This window comes from Amblyomma maculatum, chromosome 8, assembly GCF_055883805.1.
Source record: "Amblyomma maculatum isolate TAMU_Amacu chromosome 8, ASM5588380v1, whole genome shotgun sequence".
Classification (NCBI taxonomy): Eukaryota; Metazoa; Arthropoda; class Arachnida; order Ixodida; family Ixodidae; genus Amblyomma; species Amblyomma maculatum.
In genome coordinates, this window is record NC_139351.1 from 8,055,384 (window position 1) to 8,062,865 (window position 7,482).

At 41.6% G+C, this 7,482-nt stretch overlaps 1 long non-coding RNA gene across 1 annotated transcript; it reads right to left on the minus strand.

Annotated features, from left to right (window-relative positions):
• Positions 1–1,098: 1,098 nt before the first annotated feature.
• Positions 1,099–6,590, minus strand: LOC146180495 (uncharacterized). Its single transcript, XR_014700088.1, has 4 exons — positions 6,103–6,590; positions 5,354–5,438; positions 4,131–4,239; positions 1,099–1,359 (listed from the first exon to the last, which is right to left on the minus strand). It is a non-coding gene; the product is annotated as an uncharacterized LOC146180495 (long non-coding RNA).
• Between the last annotated feature and the right edge of the window lie 892 nt (positions 6,591–7,482).

Below are 7,482 nucleotides of genomic sequence, written 5' to 3' on the forward strand. Positions count from 1 at the left end.
TCTAGGATGCCTCACTTGACAGACAGGATTAACAAGCTAATTTACCCCTTGCGGCAGCATGTCACACTAAACAAAACTGCGCGATTCGCTACATGTGCCTTATGGTTGTGTGCGGATTCACAACATAGATTAATCGGGAATTTTAAAAATAGACTGCCTGCGCAATTGCGCATCATACTTTCTTATACACGTCTTCAAAGCGCTGGTGAACGTTTAACGACCGGCCACCGCTTCTGGTGCTCTGCGAAAGGAGAAAAATGTTGCGGCATGTTGTGCTTACATGTGTTCCTAAGGGTCGACCTCCCAACACGCACCCCCAGGCGTTTCGCTGTATGTTAAAAATAGTTCGCCTCTGTGATGAGGTTTCATACTTTCACGATCTGTTCTAGGATGTTCGTAGTTACTCTGCACCGAATAACGACATCATAGGTACCACGTGAATTTAGAAAACTTCTTTGACATCTTTCGGTTCCATGTATTCCTGCGGGCGCTAACCCTACGTTTCATCCCCACACTCTAAAAAAAAAAGGTGTGATCTTAGTCTTTTTGGGGGGTAAACTGCTTGTCGCTGAGCTAACACCTTTTTGGGGTAAGGTTACGCTGTGTCTTGGAAGACTAAGTATTTATACCATTGCATGTAGTGTAACATTACGCTTCTGGTAGCATAAACTTGCACCTTCACAAGCAGTGTAACTGTATTCTACCTAGGCATAACGTTGCACCTTTCATAAAGGCCTATGTTTTAGTCTGTCGATGGCATAAGCATACCCTTGCATCAAAGGTGCAAGTTTGCACCTTGACAACGTAAGCTTATCCTGTATGTACAGGTGCAAAGTTACCATTTTAGAGTATAAATTTATATTACGACAAAGAGCGCAAAGTTTTGCACCTTTATGGTGCAAGCTTATACCACCAGGAGAAGGATAACGTTGCCCTCCAAGCAGTTTAAAGTAATGCCATATTACATAGGGTATCTAAGCATCATCTTGTGGTATATATATGCTATCCACACAAGAGTACTATTACCAATCTGGATCGTAAACTTGGTCACTGGAAGCAGGAATAAAGCTAACCAATACATTTCAAGATTTTCTGGAAGGAAAGATTATGTTGAAACATTGCAATATCTTTGTGTCGTCTGGAGTGTGACAGTGAGCAATGTTTCAGGTGAGGTAGGCTGTGTCATGTTGTATTCAAGCCGTAAGTTATGTTGCAGAGTGAACAAAAAGAATTTACAGAACAATCGGTTAAGATAACATACCATGGTGTTTATTTTACCTCATTATACACCGAAGTTGCAGCAAGGGACTGGATAATCTTCTCCGCACAGTCAGGGCAGGGATGTACCACGTATTTGACCTGCATAGAAAAGAGAACTTGTAATCAGTTACTCACGAAGAAAGTCTCACAAAACATGCTTATGGAGTAATTAATTCACATATAAAAATAACACTGCACAAAGGGCAAGTAAAAAGGAAGACAGATGGAAATAGTGCACCAGTACAGGCTTCCAAGTGTTTATATAATGAGAATTGTGAAATCACACAATATATAGATCAATGAAAATTCTCCAAATCTGAGCTTTACCTGTGCCACTAACACACACATAGACAACTAGCACATTGCAATCTCAGAAAAAATTGACAATATGCTCAATAAGACACAATATACAATGAGACATATTCTTGTTAGGAGCAGGGTCAAGCCATAGGCATCACTGATGTTGGACTACCCAGAGGGTTATTTAAAGAAATATGAATGAAAACATATTGATAAAATAGAAGCTAGCCTAATAAAGGCAAAAGATGTGATTTAAAAAACCCCTCCCTCTACTCGTTCATATGTGCAGTTCTCCTTTTTTTTATCATTAGCTTTTTATGTTAAACTTTGTTTTATCACCTTCACTTTCACCTTTGTTGTTTGCTGGTTTCCACTCCAACACCCAAACATTATAGTTTGCTTTCACACCTGACCATACCAGTGGTCTTGTTTCTAGTCACTATGGTCTCACCCTCCTAGAAAACACTGTCTCTGGTCCTTCATGACATTATCTTATGTTGCCTATAGTGTTAATGTTTTCCTGAGACTACACTGTCTTTAGTCATCTGATCATCCATCACAAGTGACAACTGCAAATCTCTTCTTCTTCTTTTTTTTTTTGGGGGGGGGGAGGGGGGATGGGGGGAGGTTCTTTTGTTCTTGCATTCGTTGTCATTTCTCATGAATATAACGAATGAAGCTTGTTCCTGCAGAGCTTGCTCCTGCAGGGGTATGTCTAAGGCCATTCTATTGTTTCTGCCTTTAGTGCAGTTTACATTCCTGGAAAAAGGCATGAATATACCACAGAGGCTATGCCTTATAAAATGCGGGATACCACTTCTGAAAGATGGAACATTTCATGCTAAAAGAGCAATGATAGCAAGGCACATCGAAAGCACCTTCTGCACATGTGCATTACTGCAGTGATGTCACAGATGCAGAATTATGTAAAGCATGACAATAAAATGCAACTTTTACATAAGTTCATTGCTAGTTTCACACCACACATCAGCTTATGCCGATGCCAAAAACTTCTCGAGACTGCCGTTTCTCTTCAAAACTACATTATCTTGCTCAGGAGGCAAAAAACAATACACTTCAATACCCCTATAATTCCTTGAACAAACCACAAAGCTTGAGATTCTATGTATTGCTGTTTCATGTAATGCTCGCAGCACATGCAGCAGGAATAAAACTTCTCATAAACTGCAATTTGCCAGAACTGTCAACTGCTTATCTCTTTAGATGCCTAACTAATGAAATTGTAAATGCTGACCAATATTATACAAGAATGATTATTAAAAAGTGTTTACAACAAATTTCTCGAAGATTATGTTCTTTACCTTTACAGATTGCAAATCATAAACTATGAAGAGACACCCGTGCAGTCTCCGCCGGTGGGTTGTGCAGCAATGTGGACTTTGGGTACCTGGTACAGCTTCAGGATTAGACTTAATTATCTATTCTTTTTGTTTATAAGAGGCAATATGAAAACTGCAAAATTGAAGGCTATTAATGAGTGAGCCTAGGCCTAAAACCCTCCTAATCATCTATGTGGTCTAACATAACTTACAAAGCTTTTAAAGGAATATTTTTGATGCTCGTTTTTCCACATTACATAACTAAAAAAGGGTGTTGCTGACATTTCTTATTCAGATAATATAGACATATTTTGTGTTTTTGATGATGCAGAAGAAGCTAACATGATTCTGGCAACAATACCAAGTGCAGCAACATTTTTTACATGCAATGTGGGAAAGCAAGACAATAGCTTTCAAATACGCCTTTCCTTGTTCAGTATTTTGAACTACATTGCTCTTTCAGAAAATTTAAGAACTGGGCTCACCTATAATATTGGGGACCCTCATTTCTGGTATATAATACTGTCCCCTAAAATTAAAATGCAAAAGTTAAGTCAATTTTGGTTGATTAGCCATTCAACCATTATCCTCTACCACAGACATGTCCACTGTGCTGCACAATCCAGTTCTAATTGTACTGCAAATTTCATTTCATTCATTCTCCCTTTATAGGCCCATAGACATGACATAAGGGGTGGGGGCATATATATATATATATATTTGTTAAATGGTAGTGGTGGAACACAAGGAAAATACGCTGAGTACAAATGGCACAAAACAATATAAAGAACACAAAAGAAACAATAAAGCTGAAAGTGCTAAAATACCGTCCATTACATATCACCTGCAGTACTTCATTTTTAGTTTCATTCTATTGTGGACATACCTAGCAACATAAGAGCATGTGAGTTGTTGAAAATTACACCCATCAGAGAACATAACCTTACTGCTGAGAACCAAGTGCAAACAATTTAAATATTAGGTTTTGAAGAAAAAAAGAAAAGAGGCATACATTAACAGCTCACTCAATAAAAAGAAGTCAACATGTTCAGATCGATTACATACTGAAAAAATTCCTCCCTTGCTAACTTGCTCAATAGCACTGAATGGTTCCAAAATCAATGTAATGCCAGGGCTATTGCTCCTCAGCATCGAAAAATATGCTCTTTGATAGACATAAAGCAACAATGAACAGACCACAATGCCACAGCTATGTCGAAAAATACATACCACACAAATCTTGCCGTAAGTAGTCGTCCAGCGCTGAAGAAAGCAGGTTGATCTTTAGAAGCAGGAGTAACAGCACTTCTACACCGTATTCCTCCTACTGGCAGGTACGCTGCAGCAAAGGTATCATTCATAACATTAGCATGATACTTGTAACTAGTACATACATAACTATAGTACAAAAAATAATGGCACCGCACATGCCACAACAATGACTCAAATATTTTGACAATGAGCTTAAAAGCTACAACTCCTGTTCCTAGATATATCTGTAACAATATCTGCCACCTCTTTACAGTCGAAATAACTGCTTAAATAAACTAGAATAGCAGATTTATGACAAACTGCTAGCACAATAACAATACACATTAACTTCAATGAGGGAATGTCTCAGTACCAGTGAATTGTAGTAATGAGTATAACACAATGTCTGACAACAGAAACTACAGAAGGAAAAGAATGTGTTGTTATTGGTCAGGCATAGCCTCCTTTCTATGGGTCAGGAGGCTGAAAAGTTCAGAATGGAAATAGCTGAGTAGAAACTATAGCAAATCCCCAAATGAAAAATATTAGTGATATAAAAATTTTCCTTAGCTCGCTAACGAAAATTAGCACATTTAATCAAAATAGCTGTTTGGGCCAGTTGGTTCATACTTACACCCTAAAAGACCAGCGAAAAAAAAAGAAAACAGGTACAAAGGAACACAAAACGTATTTCAGTGCCCGTCCTGTCATTTTTTGTTCCTTTGTCCCCGTAATTATTTTTTTTTTGCGCTGGTCTTTTTATGTACCGATTACAAAAAGAAAGTCAGTCTTAAAGCAGAGAAGGGGTGACACATGGTTTGCTTCAATGCTGAAGACATCTGATCACCAGCTAACCCAGATTTTTCACTTGTTAAGTGATTTGATCGAGTCCAATATTTATTATCAGTTTTTAACATAAGTGATCAGCAAGTTAAATAACACCATTTACTCGCACACGCCCTCAAACACAATGAAACTCAATTGATAAGTCACTGTCTGGGCGTGCACCATATTGCACGGCATGAGCGAAAATGGCAACACGCAAGGAGACACACACATGGCACGCGACATAAATATTCTCCGACGAGAATCCCAAGCAGTATACATTGAGGCAGATGTCAGTGATCAGCAATATGTGCCACAAAAGTGCGCGTGTCAATTTAAACGCCCCTTTCTGGGCGGAAACAATGCTTTGGACTTACCAGCACGGATAGCAGAGACCAGTTTCAAATTCTTTGAAGAAACGACAGTCTACGTTCTTGCGCAGACGAGACGAAGGACTTGAGCCTGCAGCGAAAAAAAAAAAAAAAAGCGTGAGAAATGTCTTTCCTGCACATTGCGTCACTGCGACAGTATACATGTACACGAATCGGCTCGGTCCCACCTCTGGTCTCGACGCCATCAGCTCAAAACTGCGGGGTTAAATCGGCGTTCTGAAAGCGTGACTTTAGGATATCAAACGCGCTGCCTTCGAACGTACAAGTTGCTGGCAAAAGAACCGTAAACTTAACCCATCACCCTGCATGCTCTCCCGCATTTATGGCAACGTTCCCGTAAAGCAGCAACAACAGACGATCAAAATCGATTGTAGGCAGCGAGCAAAAATAATGCGGCATGCAAACACGTCAATGCGTATCACCGGGACTGCATTAGCGCTCGTCGACGCATACTTTCGACCGCGGGATATGCTTGTGAGCGTCGTAGACGACTAAAAATGCACCATTAACATCCCGCAAAAAGGTCGTGACCATCTAAAAATTTTGGGATGCGCCGCTCCTCCAGTCTGAACTGAGGGAGTGGTATGCTCAGGTTGGGATCCAAGACGTCGTGCTCAGAGGCCGTTTCACAGACAAACAAGCAGCGTCGCGGACGTAAGCAATAACAAAACATGTTCAGGCCAAGTTAAATAGCAGAGAAAAACACGTAAAACGAAATGTAAAACGTCACTTACATGCGCGGCTGAAATTTGGCGCCAAGGATCCGTTGGAACGCCACCACCGCGACGACCAGCCATCCGCCGTTTCATTCCGAAGTTCACACTTTCACGAAGTCGTTTCATAGTGAGGCATCGATGAGCGCACTCGATGAAATAATCGCTGAGAGCAACCGAACTTTTCTAAAAACACAGATGAGTACCAACAACAAAGAGCACGAACGCTGACTCGTGCGGCAATCGCCGTCGTCGTCTTCTCGGACTAGCAGAGTCGCAGGGAACGCAGGCAGGCTCAAGCAACTACGAACACGTGACGCTGCGTTGAGAATAAAAGCAACAAAACTAAAAAGCAACTGCTTCGCTTCTCGTCTCACCACCACTCCCCCCTCACCTCCCCTTTCTCCCTGTTTTGCAGCGTACACACTTGTCTGTCCGCCCTTGTTCTGAGTTCGGCCTTGCTCTCTCCACGGTCAAGCTCGCGTAGGAGTCAAAAGACGGGACGGGTGTCGGGGGGGGGGGGGGGGGTGAAGGGGGGAGGCACCGCTTTTTGTAAGAAGGTACGATGCTCCCAACTTTCGATGATTCCCCACCTCCTCCGGGGAAAAACGAGGGGTCCTTTTGTGGTAGCTCTTGAAAGGACATCGGACGGGAAGTAGGAACACAGCCGCACCCAGCTTGAAACCGGTTACCATCATAAAAAAAAAAAAAGAAGAAACAAGCGGCAAACTTTTTTTTGCTTGAGCTGCAGGGACGAAATGGTGTAAAGTCATGCGAGAGAGACTAACGTCTTCCGTGCGGGTGATTGCGCAGGGTATATTTAAGCCATGCGGTTTCAGATAGCATAAATCCCGAAGTTACCCTCCTTTTACACTCTTTTTTTTTAGAGTGCAGTCGGCTGCGGCTCCGCGAGCGCCCCCTTGTTTGTAAACACGGTATTGGTCAATACATGCTTCATTGTATGAATATAAATGAGGAGGCTGCTGGTAGGAATCATGTATGACTAGGATAAAATCTTTAAGTTTCAATATACATTTCTCGAACGTATCTGCCCGCTCATAATGAATGAGCACTGAGCAAGGGTAGATGGGGAAGGCTCAGTTTACAGGTCGAGCCAACGTTTCGACAATAGGACTTGTCTTCGTCTTAAGCTTAGGACGAAGACAAGTCCACTTTTCGAAACGTTGGTCGTCCTGCGAACTGAAGAATCCCCCCCCCCCCCCCCCTCTTTCTGTACCCTTGTTCAGTGCTCTCTCATACCGTGTAACCATCTTCTTCCTCTCTTTATACCTACCCCTCGTAAGGCGCTCAAAAAGGTCAGTTCTCCGAATCTGGCTTTGTGTTGTGCAATAAACTCTTGTACAATGAAACACTGCACGCTACACGCGAGTGTTTGTCGAG